Consider the following 16,666-nt stretch of genomic DNA (forward strand, 5'->3'; position numbering starts at 1 on the left):
TTCTATATGTCAATTTTAAAAGTAAAAAGCGCTGAAATTAGAGTAACATTAAAATCTCTCTGCGTCATTATTTAGAAACTACTTGTTATTGACAAGCCAAGCCAAGTGTTTCACAGTTTTAGTTTAAAATTTGTTAAACCTTTAGGATTGTAATTATTACTCATATCCTAAGGTCATTGGTAGAAAAATTACTGTTATAAAGTTTAATTGTTGCACTGTTGTAATTATTATATTTTAACTAAGGAACATGTACGCTAAATACGTGTAAATAAAAGTACATTATAATTCTTTTTATTGAAATAATTTGTTATATGTTCCGCGTTATTAAATAATGCAAATTCAAGTTAATTTTGACGTCATGTCCTTACATGATCCACAGAGTAACAACTAGAACCATCTCAGAATTATTGACTAATTTACGTATTAGAACATTACGCAATAAATATCCATCCTTTGATTTCTCTAATACTTTTTAAAATTTCAAAAAGGGGAAAATAAAACTACTGTTCTTTAGAAGACTTGAAATTCATTTCTAATTCGAGACGAGAAATTTTACGAGTCTCGTGGGCAACATCAGTTTATTCAGTTCGCCTGTTGCCGTTCAATAATGGGGTTATGGTAAAAGAGTATAATTTAGAGGGATATTAAAAAATCCATCTGCAACTTCTCCATCATCGTTGCTGGGTTGATCGGTACTGTACTCGTATAACCATTCAAGTGATGTAGCGTTTTCATCAATACATTCACAATAGTGTGTGCTATAATTTCTTCACTATAATTCGGCTAGTTTCTGGCGCTTAAAAGTCGAAGGGAATAGACCATATACTCATATCCGTCTTTTTGCTTAGACTAACTGACCTTCTGCATCACTTCCCAAAATATCGGCACTCCATAATCGCGTCAGCGATTTTTTTTTTTTTTTTTTTTTTTTAAGTGTTAATCATATCACATCGTAGTTTGCTACACAAAATCAAAGAATTGCGATGCAGGCAATTAATTGCATTGCCAAATGAGCAGTTTATCAAAACAGCTTTGCAAGCTAGCGGCGGTCTCATGCTGTATTAGTAGGGAAATTACGATTCGGTGTTTTCATTACTTTTGTTAATCATCCTTATACTTAGAATAGGAATTGCCTTTAAATTATATTTACATAATAATTTGTTATAAGGTTTTGAGTTGAGGTGAGTTGATTTTGAGTTTATCCCTTTCATCAGCGAGGCTATATGAGACGGGACCTACTGATTAACGTGGAATCCGAACCACACGAGCTCCCGCTGGGGATCGAACCCGGATCTCTCACGGGAAAGGCGCGTACACTAAGGGCTTAGCCACGAAGGAACTCTTCATAATAGTTTGGTTAGTTTTAAATATTTGCTTTGAGAATGTTTTGAAATGTGAAACTGTGTACGTAAAATTATTTGTAAGGTAACTTTGAATACGAAGAAAGAGCTCTTGTGCATGGCTTTTTAAAAAAAGCTTTAAAAGGACTCATTGATGTCATGTTGTTGCTGTTAAGAGAAGTTGCTGAGTGATCTCACTGCATTGAGAAACTTTTTGTTCCTCTTCTTCTTAGGGAATAAACGATTTAAAGATTCCCCTTTTCGATTTCTCCTTACTGTAAAAATGTTCACCTTCGGTTGTTGAAAAGATGAGTGGAGCACATTGAGATGTAGAGCATAGGTTGGCGTTAGGAGGAGCATGAGAGGGAAATTCCTTTTCAAACGTCTTGTACGCAGCGAAGACCATGAAGAAAAGGGGTCTTCGTTGTATTCCCGTATTTCTGTGCTTAGAGGGCACTCGGGACTTAGCTTCTTTTTATATAAAGGAAAATATATCGTCTACCAGAGTAGTCTCTCTTCTATTGTGCACATTCTGTGAGGTTTTGTAGGGAAACAGCATCAGCGTAGGAAGATGGTGAAGAGAAAAAAGGATGAAGAGATATAAAGAAACACGAAGACAGGAGAATGACTGAGAATGGAGGGATTCGCTTTCCTGGCAAACAATCTTCCCCTCAAAATCTACGTTAAAAGGCAGAATGAAAAAAGAGATGCGGTCTATGCTTTTGACCAAGCTTAAAATGGCCACCCATAAAAAGAGTAAGGACTAGAAGATAAATAGAGTAATACTTAGTTGACTTTGGATGTGGGATATTGTGGTACTGATTTCACAGAATGAAGGGGGGGGGGGTGAGCTGGAACAAGTGACCCTCCTGTAGGGACGTCTAGCGTTCTCACTTTTTCTTCTTTGTCTTCAGTGTATATACATTTTTACCTGATCTTACATATTAACAACGAAATTATCGTCTTACTAATCCGACGTTAATGCCCAGAAAAATAGCGTAACTAAACATAGGCCTACATGTGCTTCCACGCAAAAATGTCAAAATGACCCCCATTCCCTACCACGTTCATGGAAGCACGTAAAATTTATAGACGACGCATTTTTGACGTTGAATCTTCCATCTAACCTGTCGCTACTTGATCATGCAAAAGATTGCATATGTTATTACATTATGCATATATTATGCAAAAGATTGCGTATGTTATTATTGTTATTATTAACCAATTTCATGGAACTTAATAAAGTTTCTTAACAGAAGCAGCTTCTTCCTAAATACGTAAAATGTTTACAACTAGTGTAAAGTACTTAATGCTGCTCACAATTTTACAAATTGGTGAACCTCTTGGAAGAGGAATTCGTTGACTACTTTGACAATATCAAGATGGTTACTTTCTTGATTTTCAGTGCCCGGGATGGAGCAAAAACTTACGATCTACGACATTATGCTACAAATATACACTATGACCGCGTACCTAATATATGGTATGTCTTGTCTTTGACTAGCAGGATAGGAACAGTGTACTTTGTCATGGAAACAGATCATAATAAGTGGCTGCAGAGATCTTGATAAGCGGCTGGAGGCATGATACACCACATCTGCAAACTCAGGTGACTTAATACCGGAAACTCCGTGGAGAGAGACAATGGACTTGAATCTAATGTTCAGTGACATCCTAAAGGTGTTCAGTTCAGGGGCGTCATTTAGGAGGGGGGGGCAATTGCCCACCCCAAGAGTTTGAGGAATACATATACTTTAATAGATTGCCTACTAATATACTAGTACAAAACGTGAAAGTCTTATGTCGGTGGTGCTCTTGCCCCCCCCCCCAAGCGTAGTCTGAAATGACGCCCCTGGTTCAGTTGTGTTCAGATCGGGTGAATTTGGGGGCTCTTGAAGCAGTGAAATTCACCACTTTACTTTTTGAACCAGTGCAGTACAGCGTTGGCCTTGTGATAAGGGGCATTGTCCTACTGAAAGATGCCATTCCCAACTTGAAATATGGTCGACATGAATAGGTGAACGTGATCAGTAATGATCGATAGTTAGGAACCGTCATGATGTCCTCCACCCGCACTACTGGGCTTATGGATGTTCATGTGAAAGTTTCCTAAATCATAATGGATACACTAGCGGTCTATCGTCGTCCTGCTCTACACGTCCTCGAGGAGCTGTTTTCCTGGAAATGGAGGAACTCTGACCCGGACCAGGCAATGTTGTGCCAGTGTTCTGCGTTCCAGTGATGATTGGCACGCGGTCATTCCAGTCGTTACCGATGGTGCCATGTTGATACATGTGTGAGACGTCAGGTTCGGAGCTCATCTAGCAATGTACGCTGAACAGGGTGCTCAGACACTCGTGCTTTGTTGGTCTTGTCCACTGCTGAAGTCGGTTAGTTTGCTATTGATTGTGATACTGTTTTTGCCAGATCGCAAACACACGATAAGGGGTGATATTTTTAAAGTGCCGTTCCCAGTCATCTGCCCGACCATCCTGTCAAACTGATATTTTGCCAGCCTTCTACATTCTACGCACAAGCATCACATTGACGGACCGAGAGAGACCCTGTCACCGTCTGGCGAACGGTTCTGCTGTGTCCCGTGGCTTTAGTTTTAAAAAAAGCAACAGGTGGTCGTAATGTTTTGGCTGGTCAGTGTATGTTTTGTTGGCCCTTGGTTTACTGAATAATCGCTCAGGTGTTGCCGTCGCCACAGGCAAAAGATGAAATATAGTTGCAATTTCTCACAATTTTAATATCCTAACATCATAAAGTTAATCTTTAGAACCTACATGTCCCCCTCCGGATTGCGGGCCCGTTAGTTACGCCGCGCCGCTCGTCCAGGTTGAAGTTTATTGGAGAAGATTCATTTTCAGCTTGCGAAACATTCCTACTAAGACTCCTCTTTCAGCTTATTTTACACTAAAGATCCCATTTAAATTACTTTTTAGGCATTTTATTCGTTTCGTTATTGAGTCAAACAGCTCAAATGCAATACAAAGTCCTAATCATCGCTCTTCTCATCTCGTTATGATCTCTGAAAGTGAACTGAAATGACTATTGATAAAAGCAAGTTCGCTTTTAATGTTTTCAGCTCTGCAAGTGTCCACGGCTTCTTGAATACCTTTGGTTTCTTCGGGTTCAAACAGCTCAGTGTGTGAAATTAAAATACATCTACCCCCATATATATATATATATATATATATATATATATATATATATATATATATATATATATATATATATATATATATATATATATATATATATATAACATATTAGAATGCGCCAAGTATCTGTGAATAAAGAATAAATATACTCAGAGAAGGAAATAAACATTTCTGGCATAAGCATATAGTAAAACCTGACTTGCAAAATTGAACAAGACTCGTAAAAATTCCCCTTAAAGGTTTTAAAGCTAACGCAGATAGATCTATGCAAAAAACAAATAATGGACATAGATAAAAAAAAAAAAAACGTTATACATACCTGTTAAATTGTAGTATTTATTTATGCTGCAAATTAATACAAATTATGCTACAATTTTTCAGCGCTCCTCCCTCTACGTTTGGCTCTCTTTGATCTATTGTGTATATTATGCTCATTGTTCCATATCTCTAGACCAGCTAGAGAACGAGTTATTGGTATTTGGAAATTACTATGTAAATTGCACTTCGTTCAAAAAGTTGCACGGTATCTAGGGCCTTATATGGCGGTGAACTAAAGGTTAAATGTGTAGGGTAAAAAGTAAACAAAGACCTTTACAGACAACGTAGTTCAAATACCTAACCTCTCACAGAATGTATAAAATTTTTGTAAACGATGCATTCCGTAACTTGAAAATTTCCGTAAAAAAGTATATTTCAACATCCGATGTTCGCAACACAGGTTGCGACTAATCAAGAGAATTTTAACACCTTTTTTTTTTTTATTTATTTATTTATTACCATTAAATTCATGGGACCGTGAAATATTTCCGTTTAATAAGGGGCCTGTTGAAGGCAATTTTTACTGTATTAACAGCCTGTATTCAAAACCTTATGTTCTTGTTTAAAAGAAAATAAATCCACTTGAAATTACCTTTTGTATCCAATTATGCGTTAATCCTAGAATATTTTCTTCTAGCGTAACGCATTATTATTATTATTATTATTATTTTACAACAGCAATAATTTACAATATATAATATTGATACATTAAATGGAATAAAGTGATTTGAGCGAGACTTGGAGCATGAATGGGAAGAAGGTAAAGTTATCGGAACGTAACGGAACAGTATAGAAAACATAACGGAAGACAGTAGGAAAGTTAAGTTTCCAGAGACTTAGGTGCATATCAAAGCAACACAAGCTTATATTTAAATCATCTCATAAAGTCCTTAAAGGAAAACTTATTATCTCAGAAAGTAACTGCTGTGACAAGTTTTAGATTTTGTAAAGCAAATATTTTAATTAATTGTAGAGCTTATTTTCAAAAGGGTTGTTTATTTCTTCCCGAAATACATTTCAAAGGGTTTCCTTCGGATGACATCTGAAAATTTTGGGGTAGTTAAATTTCAGATTTGAAGATGCACTGTAGGTGATCAAATGTTCCCCCTTTGTTAATTTGAATGGTACAAAATTTGTTCTAGGTTGGACATATTTTTGAGCTAATTAAAATTCAATTTAAAGATGTTCCACTCAGTTCTAGAAGATTTTTCTTTCGGTATTTTTATACTGCTACAAGACCACACAATTTCAAATCCACACACACACACAACAGTAGCAACTTTAACGTGGAAATTTAGTTCTTGTTGATTTGACACCTTTATATATATATAAAGTGACAGTCATGCATCATTGCCGGGAGGATGAATCAGTCACCCCTTTCTTATTCACCTTTCACATGACCTTGGTAGATATTCTAAACCAACAATGAATCATTTAAAGATCATTCTATTTATGGTGCCTTCCATTTCAACTCAGGCAAAAAAATATAAAATTGTACCATCACCATCTCAGATATTGTTGAAACTTTTTTTATAGCAACTAGACATGTTTTTAAGAGACCCATATTTTTTTGTTTTGTCGAAAAAAATTTTCCCGCCAAGTAATGGGCCATCAAAGACGGGGAGTACAATTTATGAATTGTAGAAGACATGGAAAATGGTCAATTTCGGAGCCTCACCATTCGGCTATGGAGACAGGTAGAGTTATAATTCTTGTTGTGGTATGTACATAGGGATATAAATAAACTATATTTTATTATAGTTTGGTTTGCGCATGCGTATCTTTTTGTACATAAATTAACAAATGAACCTCAATTTGTCTGAAAAGTCGAAGTTTGCGAATTTTTTTCGAGCACTTCCGGTTCGAATTTTAAAATTCGGTTTTCACGGTTGGTAAGACCTAGTTACCCGCTTTCCGAAAAAAAATTGTGTCGCTTCTGTGGTCAACCGTTTTGTCGCAAAAAATTCGAGAAATTGTAAAATTTTCAAAAATCGCCATTTTTGGGCGCCATTTTCTCGAAAACACCATTTTTTAAAATTCTGAAATTTTGTCAGATGGTTCAATTTTACCTGAATAATAAACACACCAAATACCATTCTCGACCAATGCTTCATGGATTAACTGCAGCCTTTTAAAGTTAGCGAAGTTTCGCTAATTTTGATGTCACAGTTAGCAACACTGGGAACATTGAAAGTGCAATGATTTGATGATGTTTGTGGTTCACATTCATTAAATGAAGAACAAAAGGTTTTCTTGGCTGTTTTTTTTATTATTTTGATTAAAAAAGCTCTCTGAAATAGTAAAATGAGCCTCCCTCTACTCCTCCGTTTTCTTAAACTGAAGTAATCTGAGGTGGAAATTACGATTACGAAACACACAAATTTCAAGTTCACTTACTTAAAATGGTCTTCGGAAACAAAATTTCACTTTTTTTTTTTTTTTTTTTTTTTTTACATGGACCAATCGTTTGCTTGGTTGTTGTCTTCTTTGCTAATAGCATGTAACCGTGCACATGCTCCAATAGATGTTGGTTCACTCATAACTCATCCAGGAGTGGATCTAGGGGGACGATTGCCGCCCCCCCCCAGAAGAAGAAACTTTCTTATTTATATATAGATAAAACCCATCCCAGAGTTTGGAGCTCTTAAAAGTAGCTCTAAGTAGCAGTATTACAATCCCCCCCCCCCCAGAAGTCTGTCCTGGATTCGCCCCTGCGTAGCACATTGTCAATAGTCACAAAACACTTATTTTCACTTCTCTTATGCTCTTCTGGAAACCTGTACCCTGCTGGAGGTTCATGTGGAAGCATAAACAGCACTTAAACTTCACGTAATTCATGATTTATTCATAATATTTCTGCTACGCACCACTGGTTATCATACATATATGTATAACAAAAGTTCCTTTTTGCAGATTTCTTAAATTTACACTTTGAATTGCAAAAGTTCGATTTTGGGGGAAGTATGAAGTTAGTTCATGGTGACCCGTTACTGCCATAAAAACTTCGCAATTTTCCGAAAGCCAAAGATGACTTCGTTGAATACCAGTTACCGGTCGCATACTTTCCCTTTTCTCTTCCGGAAGTCGTCGAATTCAGTTCCAGGTAACAAAACGAGAGTAATACCCGGAGTTTGTACTTGCACTATACTCACGAATTCTCCCTGCGGTTTTAGTGGGGACGCGGTGGCTCAGTGGTAGAGCGTTCGCTTCCGGTGCTTGGGGTCCCTGGTTCAATCCCAGCTCGTGCTGTTCTGCATTCCACCATTTCATTTATTTCTCATAATCACCGTCTCCTTTAGCCTAACCGGCATAACTGTGGAACGTATAACTTAAAGATTTCATTTCATTTTTTTTCTGCGGTTTTAATACTGTGTATCTGTTTTAGCCTAAGGCTATGGCGCGTTGTCACATTCTCCCCCCCCCCCTTCCCCACTATCGTCACAGAGACCCTTGCATGGCCGGTTTCACTGCTTTATCGGACCTGTCTGCATCTCGAAAGCGATTTTTAAAGTGGGATGCAGCACCATCAGAAATCACTGACACGGTTTGGGAAATTGTAGACACCTATTTTCACGTATTCAAACCTTTTTCTATAAAATATATTTTCGCTTTTCTTCGAGTATGTTTAGAATCTTGTCTATGACTATGAGTACATGAGCCGAATCGTGTATTTTATCGTCGTTTATTACAACAAAACTGTCAATTGTTTCATATTTCGGTGATAACTCTGAATTTCACTTTGCAGAATAACAGTCCAGTTTTCAACGAAGTCCACATGAAGTAAAATGGAATTTATATCTTGAAATTTTATACGGTGGTTTTCGGTAGCAATTGATTCTCTTTGGATTTTCTTGATGTAGTCATGAATTACAATTCTTACAGTTAAACCGGCAATGTACGATACGAAAACAGAAAGTGGCACAGGTTTTTTTTTTTTTTTTTTTTTTGTTTAACGAGATCATTATTCTCCCATATGGCATACGTAACCACCTTCATTTTCATCAGGATCAATAATTAAAGACACCACACTTTCTTCCACTCCAGGACATTCACCACAGTCTTGAAGAGGACAGCTGTCATTTTCTACGGATCATACTACTAAAGGAAATAGGTCACTCATGACAGCTTCAATACAGGTTGCACCTTTGATTTGTAGCAACGCAGTAGCAGCTAACTTAAAATTTGCACAATACACACACGCACACACTCCCCTCTCAGGTTGCGGACTGACACACTTTAGTCGAATACTATAAAATTCCGAGTGACCCATTTTTATGCTGGGATTGTTCTGTTTAAAAATTCAGTAAATTTCTTTAAAACGCGTAAGAAAACGTTTCGATTTTTTTTTTTTTTTTTTTAAACTTTTTGTCATTTTTCAATCACTGTAATGACATCGCACTTAATTGAGACTTTGTCTGCAGCATTCCAAATCATACTGAGGTAATAGTTTAGGCCTTTTATAGATCATCAGAATTCATTGGATGGCCATTTCAAGTAAACTTAAAATTTGCGTGTTTCGTAATCGTAATTTCCACCTCAGATTACTTCAGTTTAAGAAAACGGAGGAGTAGGGGGGGCTCATTTTACTATTTCAGAGAGCCTCTTTGTTCAAAATAATAAAAAAAACAGCCAAGAAAACCTTTTATTCTTCATTTAATGAATATGAACCACAAACATCATCAAATCATTGCACTTTTATTGTTCCCAGTGTTGCTAACTGAGACATCAAAATTAGCGAAACTTCGCTAACTTTAAAAGGCTGCAGTTAATCCATGAAGCATTGGTCGAGAATGGTATTTGGTGTGCTTATTATTCAGGTAAAGTTGAACCATCTGACAAAATTTCAGAATTTTAAAAAATGGTGTTTTCGAGAAAATGGCGCCCAAAAATGGCGATTTTTGAAAATTTTACAATTTCTCGAATTTTTTGCGACAAAACGGTTGAACACAGAAGCGATACAAAATTTTTTTCGGAAAGCGGGTAACTAGGTCTTACCAACCGTGAAAACCGAATTTTAAAATTCGAACCGGAAGTGCTCGAAAAAAATTCGCAAACTTCGACTTTTCAGACAAATTGACGTTCATTTGTTAATTTATGTACAAAAAGATACGCATGCGCAAACCAAACTATAATAAAATATAGTTTATTTATATCCCTATGTACATACCACAACAAGAATTATAACTCTACCTGTCTCCATAGCCGAATGGTGAGGCTCCGAAATTGACCATTTTCCATGTCTTCTACAACTCATAAATTGTACTCCCCGTCTTTGATGGCCCATTACTTGGCGGGAAAATTTTTTTCGACAAAACAAAAAAATATGGGTCTCTTAAAAACATGTCTAGTTGCTATAAAAATAAGTTTCAACAATATCTGAGATGGTGATGGTACATGCTCTGCCTGAATTGAAATGGAAATCACCTTATATTAGAAACTTAGAATTTCATTTATGGGGAAAGTTATTGCACATTAAAAATGATCAATTTGGTCATTTCTTTAAATATGCATTTATATGCAATAACGACATAAACATGCACTAATCTCCGAAATATGCAAATATATGCACTATAAAACTCTACTATTTTACTCCAAAACAACTGAAACGAATTTCTGTTTAAAGAGCATATCAATATCACATCAGGAAAAAAACATGCAAATATGCAAAAATCCGGTCTAATAATAGTGTTGCCAGCGCCCCACAAATTTCAAAAAAGTGTACTTTCCCCGACTTTTAAAACTTTCTCCTTCTTTTACGGGTTGAAGACGGGAGGCACAAAAGTTAACCTTGTTGGAAACTGTCCCATAAGCTTTTCAACGAGGTATCCTCTATGTCTCTGTGATAATTAGAGGCGTCGCTAGGGCTGTCAACGTCAGGGTCCATCGAAAAATGTAAATATACATATAAATATATACAGAATGATTCTCGTAGGTACGATGTTCCGAATATTTTCCCCTTGCTATTGTATCTTCGCCTTTGATTTTTTTATATGATTGTTCCAAATGTCTGGCTTACGTGTGACATTATTTTTTTCAGCGTACGGCAAAGAAGTGTTGCCAGCGTCCCATAATTTTCATGTAATAAGTTTTTATAAGAAAATATACACTGAACCAAAGGGCAAAATCAATACCCCTCCCTTTCCTTCGCAAGCCCAATGGCCATACACAGGGTATCACTAGTTAGTATGTTCATTTATCTTTATTGATAACACTTTTTTACGCTTGTAGATTCTTTCGGGGGAGAATTCTCCCAAATACTGAGCGACTTCCGATGTGGATGAAATGCATACTGTTGGAAAGTTTCAACCTTCCTAAGGAGAGAGAGAGCGAGACTTACATAAATAATCTCTCTAGATTTAATTAGGAGCCCAGCTACGGAGGATTAAACTGCTTGTTCAGCGCCTGAGTCATTGGTCCTAAAAAGGTTAAAATACTGAAGTGTGCCTTAGTAAGGAAGGCAGGTTATCTTTCCATAGGTTTTCAGTTCAATACTCTGAAATGCTCCTTTTTCTATTTTTTTACATGGTGGTGGGACTTTGGTAGTTTTTTTTTTCTCTCTCTCTCTCTCTCTCTCTCTCTCTCTCTCTCTCTCTCCATAGAACTCTGGAGACGTAATCACTTGACAGAATGCAATCAAACCTGGTAGGAGTACATTTGAGAACATGCAGAAGCGATTGATGTAGAAAATAAAATTAGTTCCAATTCTTGCCACCAGAGGTAATTGTGGCGCTGTACAACAAGTAAGTGCAGCTTAAATGATAAAAAAGGCTCTAATGTTAGTCTTTCCTGTGCTCATAAAATGCAGGCTCCCTCCAAAATTCCAGGAAAAGATTAGTGTCAAATCTCGCCCCCAGAGGCTATTGTGTTTCTGTTCAGTGTTAAGTACGGTGAGTGTGGTATGGAAGATAAATGAAATTATTGATATTCAATGAAAGGAAGACCCTAATTATGCCCCCTTGTGACGCGTGGCATTGATTTGTACTCCTATTAATAACCCCGTGGTGTAGCGATGTGTTATTGGCGATTATGATGATGTGAGGTTCTGTACAAAGGCAGGTCTTTGGCGTGAAGGTTCCTGAACAAGAAAAACGCATAGTGACTATAGTACCGTATAAGATGATGATGATCTAAGGACGGGACCTAGAGGTTAACATGGGATCCGACTCATGAGTCTCAACCGGAAATCGAACCCGGGACTTCTTGAACACAAGGCAGAGAGTCTGGGAAGAAAAAAAAAAAAGAAGCAAACATTGGATCACCATCAGTTCACTTCTGGCACATAGTGGCTCTCAGACGCGTATCACTAAAAGGCAGAGAGTCTGGGAAGAAAAAAAAAAAGCAAACATTGGATCACCATATCAGTTCACTTCTGGCACATAGTGGCTCTCAGACCCGTATCACTAAAACACATGTAGACGTAAGTAAGCACCTGGAGAGGTAATTACAGCCCTTCTTATCACTTAGCATCACAAGTGTCACTTTTCTTCTACGCTGCATTTACATGACGTTGTACAGCGCCACAATTACCTCTGGTGGCGAAAATCGAAACTAATTTTGTTTTCTACACCAATCGCTTATGCACGTTCCCAATATGCTTCTACCAAGTTTGGTTGCAATCTGTCGAGTGGTTACGTCTCCAGAGTTCAATTGAACAGCGATACTTTTTATAACCTGGTATATAATACGCGAGGGAAACACTCAAAGGAACTCTTGTTGAAAAAAAAAAATATTTATTTACAAAATTCCTCGTACTCCTTCAAAGTACTGTCTATTAGATGCGATGTACTTATCCAGTCTTCTTTCTCAATGTTTGAAGCACCTCTGTAACTCTTCAACTTTGATATTGTCCAGTACCCTGTGGTAAGCATTTTTTTTAAAGCATTTACAGTATCAAAATGCTTCCCTTTAAATTTGCAACAATGCTGACCACCCGTTGAAAATTATCGTGATGTAGTTATCTTTTCTACCATGGAAAATGTTCCAAAAACTATTGGCACAAACTAATAGAAATCACTTTGTGATTGTACTCATTCGGGGATACTGGTTTCCATTTTTCTCTGTCCGAAAAGTTGCGTTGATTCCCGAGTATTACTTGTAAACCTGGAATCAAAGGTTCGTTAGTGGTGCTGATATTCAAAATAAGGTAAGAACCACTGCTCAGTTTCACATCAAACCTATGATATTCGACGTCAGACCTAAACGGGATATTCCTGGAATATTCTGTGTTGTGTGTGCGATCTGTTTTTCATTACTTGTGTCCACACCTATGAAACAATCTGTTTTATGTTTTCCTGTGGTGTATTTACACTGCATATATCGCTCTACAACCATTGGGCTGTATATCCCTTATGCAACCACACACAACGGGTATAAAAATGTTACCATGTGGGTAACCTATTCATACCCGTTTTGACCCATCTTTACGTTGCAGATTATTCGGGACTCCAAACGTCCCTTTGCAAACACATTTTAGGTTTTCAAAACATGCATGTTTAATTAGAGCAACTATGACTTTGAAAATGATTTTTAAAGCTGCTCCTATTATGTTCCATAGGTTTTGAAATATACTCCTCTGAAGCTCATTTTTCCAAACTTTCGGCACCTTATACAGGGTGTCCAATATACAATGCAACCCGGAGTTTGGGATACTAGAACTTTTGAACCTGAAGCGATATACAAATAATGGTTATACCAAAATGAAGCTTTGTTCATGCATGTATTTTTAAATTAGGAAACATCGATTTAAGTACATTAGGAGCAACACAGTGTTGCCAGATGTAACCGAAGGTGTATTTTTTTTTTTGGTAAAACACGTAAATTGACTCATAACTCATACGTATGGATGTGCTGTCGTTAATTTTCAGTTTGTTTAGTTGGAGTAGCTTGGAAATTATTTATCAGAAAAAAAAATTCATTTACACCGATAACCAACCTGATGAGGCTTCTGTAAGGGAAAACTAGGGAAATCGTAGTTTTCATAAATTAACACTCTGAATTGCCAACACTGCTGATGTTTCAGTGCATCAAAAGGTATGTTAAGGATTTGTCTACGTTATGCAATTCCTGCAAACAACGAAAAAGAAATTTTGAAATTATCATTATAAAACTTTTACTTGCATGCACCCGGCAACACTGCTATCACGAAATGACTTATCAGCTCTACAGCAGATGCTGGAAGTACACCCTGTTTTGATTCAGACACTGGTTCGCACGTTTCACCATCTTGGCAGCAATTTTACGAAAGGTAGAAGTGTTAATGTTCTCAATGGCACTGCGAATGTTCGTTTCCAAATCTTGTATAGTTGAGGATTGTTCTCGTATAAGTCTTGCTTTAAATAGCTCCATGGAAATTAATAGCAGTGTTGCCGGATGCATGTAAGTAAAACTTTTATCATGATAATTTGAAAGTTTCTTTTTCGCTGTTTCCAGGAATATCATAATGTAAACAGATCCTTAACACCTTTTAATGTACTGAAACATCAGCAGTGTTGGCAATTCAGAGTGTTAATCTACAAAAACTGCGATTTCCCTAGTACACTTTACAGCGATCTTATCTGATTAGCTATCGGTGTAAATGAAAAATTCTTTTTTTCTGATCCGTAGTTTCCAAGCTACTCCAACTAAACAATTTGAAAATTAACGACAGAACATCCATATGTATGAGTTATGAGTCAATTTACGTGTTTCGCAAAAAAAAAAAAAAAAAAAAAAAAACTTCGGTTACATCTGGCAGCACTGTGTGGTTTCTAGGAACCAACGATTGAAGTACACTAGTTTAAAAATATATGTATGAACAAGGTTTCATTTTGGTATTACCAATATTTGTGTATCGCTTCAGGTTCAAAAGTTCTACTATCCCAAACTCAGGATTGCTTTGTATATTGGACACCCTGTACTACTGAAACAACACGTTGTAGGACAAATGTTTACTGAGGTTTTTTGGTTGATTCTTATGACAGCTTTTCCCGAAGTTTGCGGTTGGATTTTCTGACACCCGACATTATGGGGCAGAGAAGGTATTTTTTTTTTATAAAAGAAATAGGCAGACGGGTCACGCAGTTATCTAGCGATGACAGAGGAAGCACCTTCCTCATACAAAAAATAAGAATGGCAGTTGTAAGAGGCAATGTCGCCTCAATACAGGGTACCATACCCAAAGGCAGAGAACTGGAAGAAGTATTCCTACTGTAAGAATATATTTATTCCATTATATTTTTATTTAATGTTACCATTTTATGTTCATTCAAATATTTTCCATTTGTTTGTTTTTCATTTTGTTTTGCTGTTTTCATTAGTGTAAAAGTTTTAGGATTTGCTAGATTTTCCTATTGTGTTGTTAAGTTTAGACTAAAAATATTGTGGACATAGAATATTGGAAAATTTCGTAGTGAGAAGAGTTGTACAAAAATAATATAAATAATATATAACTAGCTAAACCTACGCTCTCTACACTGCGCATCATTCACATATAAGCGTGAATCTCCTTATTCATCACATCTGTAAATGTCCGTTTACAGACACAAGTGAAAGACCTCTTGATAAAAATTGGGAAGAGATACCATGAAGGGGAGATTTTTTTCGATTACTTTTTCAATATCTTGCACCGTTTGCAAGATTTGAGCCTACTTCCGGTTGGAGTTTTTAATTCATGTATGATCAGTGTTTTCTTTCTTGTTGCATACAGTATGTAATAAGCAAATGCATTACACATACAATAAATTATAAAGTCAGTGATATATATGGTGTTAATTGGACGAAACACTCCAAACAATAATGGAGAAATGGTTATCGTTCATTTTTCATTATTATTTGGCCATGAAACACGCCTGAGTGGTATGACATCCCCATATACAATTATATTGAGTTGGAATGTATAATGTGTAGGATATGATGCTTTAGTTTTTTTTCTAATTTCAACCCGTAAAATTATAATAAATAATTGCCATGTTTTTTTTTTAAATATTCAGTTAGAACTGGGCAATCTACATAAAATTTGCAGTCGAGCAGTATAAACGTCATCTTTCTAGAGCCTGTAGTTTCCGAGATCTCATTGTCGAAATGATTGACCACAAACATATAAACGTCCACAAACATAAAATTTAAAAGAACTCCAAAGATGGCAGCACAAATCATTTGCATTGCTTTTGGAAAATGCTTATTAAAATACAAAGGCTTTGAACAATAATTTAAATAAGAACAATAATTCATGAAAATGATCTATTTAAATAATTGTTTGTAAAGTACACATACTTTAAAATATATGTCTTTGTTAAACGTGAAATCACAAGTAACCGTAAATGAAAGGTTTGAAATCTAAAGTTATAGGTTGAAAGTCAGGCGCTTTTATTGCTATTGTAGCATTTTAATAGATAGGTAGTACAGAATACCCGTTTTTTGCATGGGGAGAATAAGTTTCATTTCAGACATAAAGGGCTGAATTTTGATTTAAGGGGGAAGTGGAGATGTAAAAATGATCGAAAATGACTGATATGAGCTCACAATTCGTAGTTTTAACGATCGCTGAGACGAACAGCGACACTGATGCCATTTAAGTCCAAATTCAGCCTCCATTAGTACTTTATGTCCAACATGAAAGTATTCTCCCCGTGCAAAGAATGGATATTCTGCTAGCATAGATTTAATATTTACCAGATTAGATCAGTAAATCCTGATAGTATCAACCTTTGTTTGTAATATTTATACTGTGTTTTCGAACTTTTGCCATCGCACAACGGTACGTATATTCCGGTAAAATCTAACATTTCCAATCTTCGTACCTTTACACTTAATAAATATACTTAATTTTATTGGAATTTTTGAAATTCCTATACGGAAATTTCA

At 36.3% G+C, this 16,666-nt stretch overlaps 1 protein-coding gene across 12 annotated transcripts in view; it reads left to right on the forward strand.

Moving 5' to 3' along the window:
• Positions 1–16,666, forward strand: part of exd (PBX homeobox extradenticle) — a 1,150,921-nt gene that overhangs the window by 811,697 nt on the left and 322,558 nt on the right. The gene's annotated exons all lie outside the window — the stretch shown is intronic.

This window comes from Thermobia domestica, chromosome 7 (assembly GCF_964235325.1).
Source record: "Thermobia domestica chromosome 7, izTheDome1.hap1.1, whole genome shotgun sequence".
Lineage (NCBI taxonomy): Eukaryota > Metazoa > Arthropoda > Insecta > Zygentoma > Lepismatidae > Thermobia > Thermobia domestica.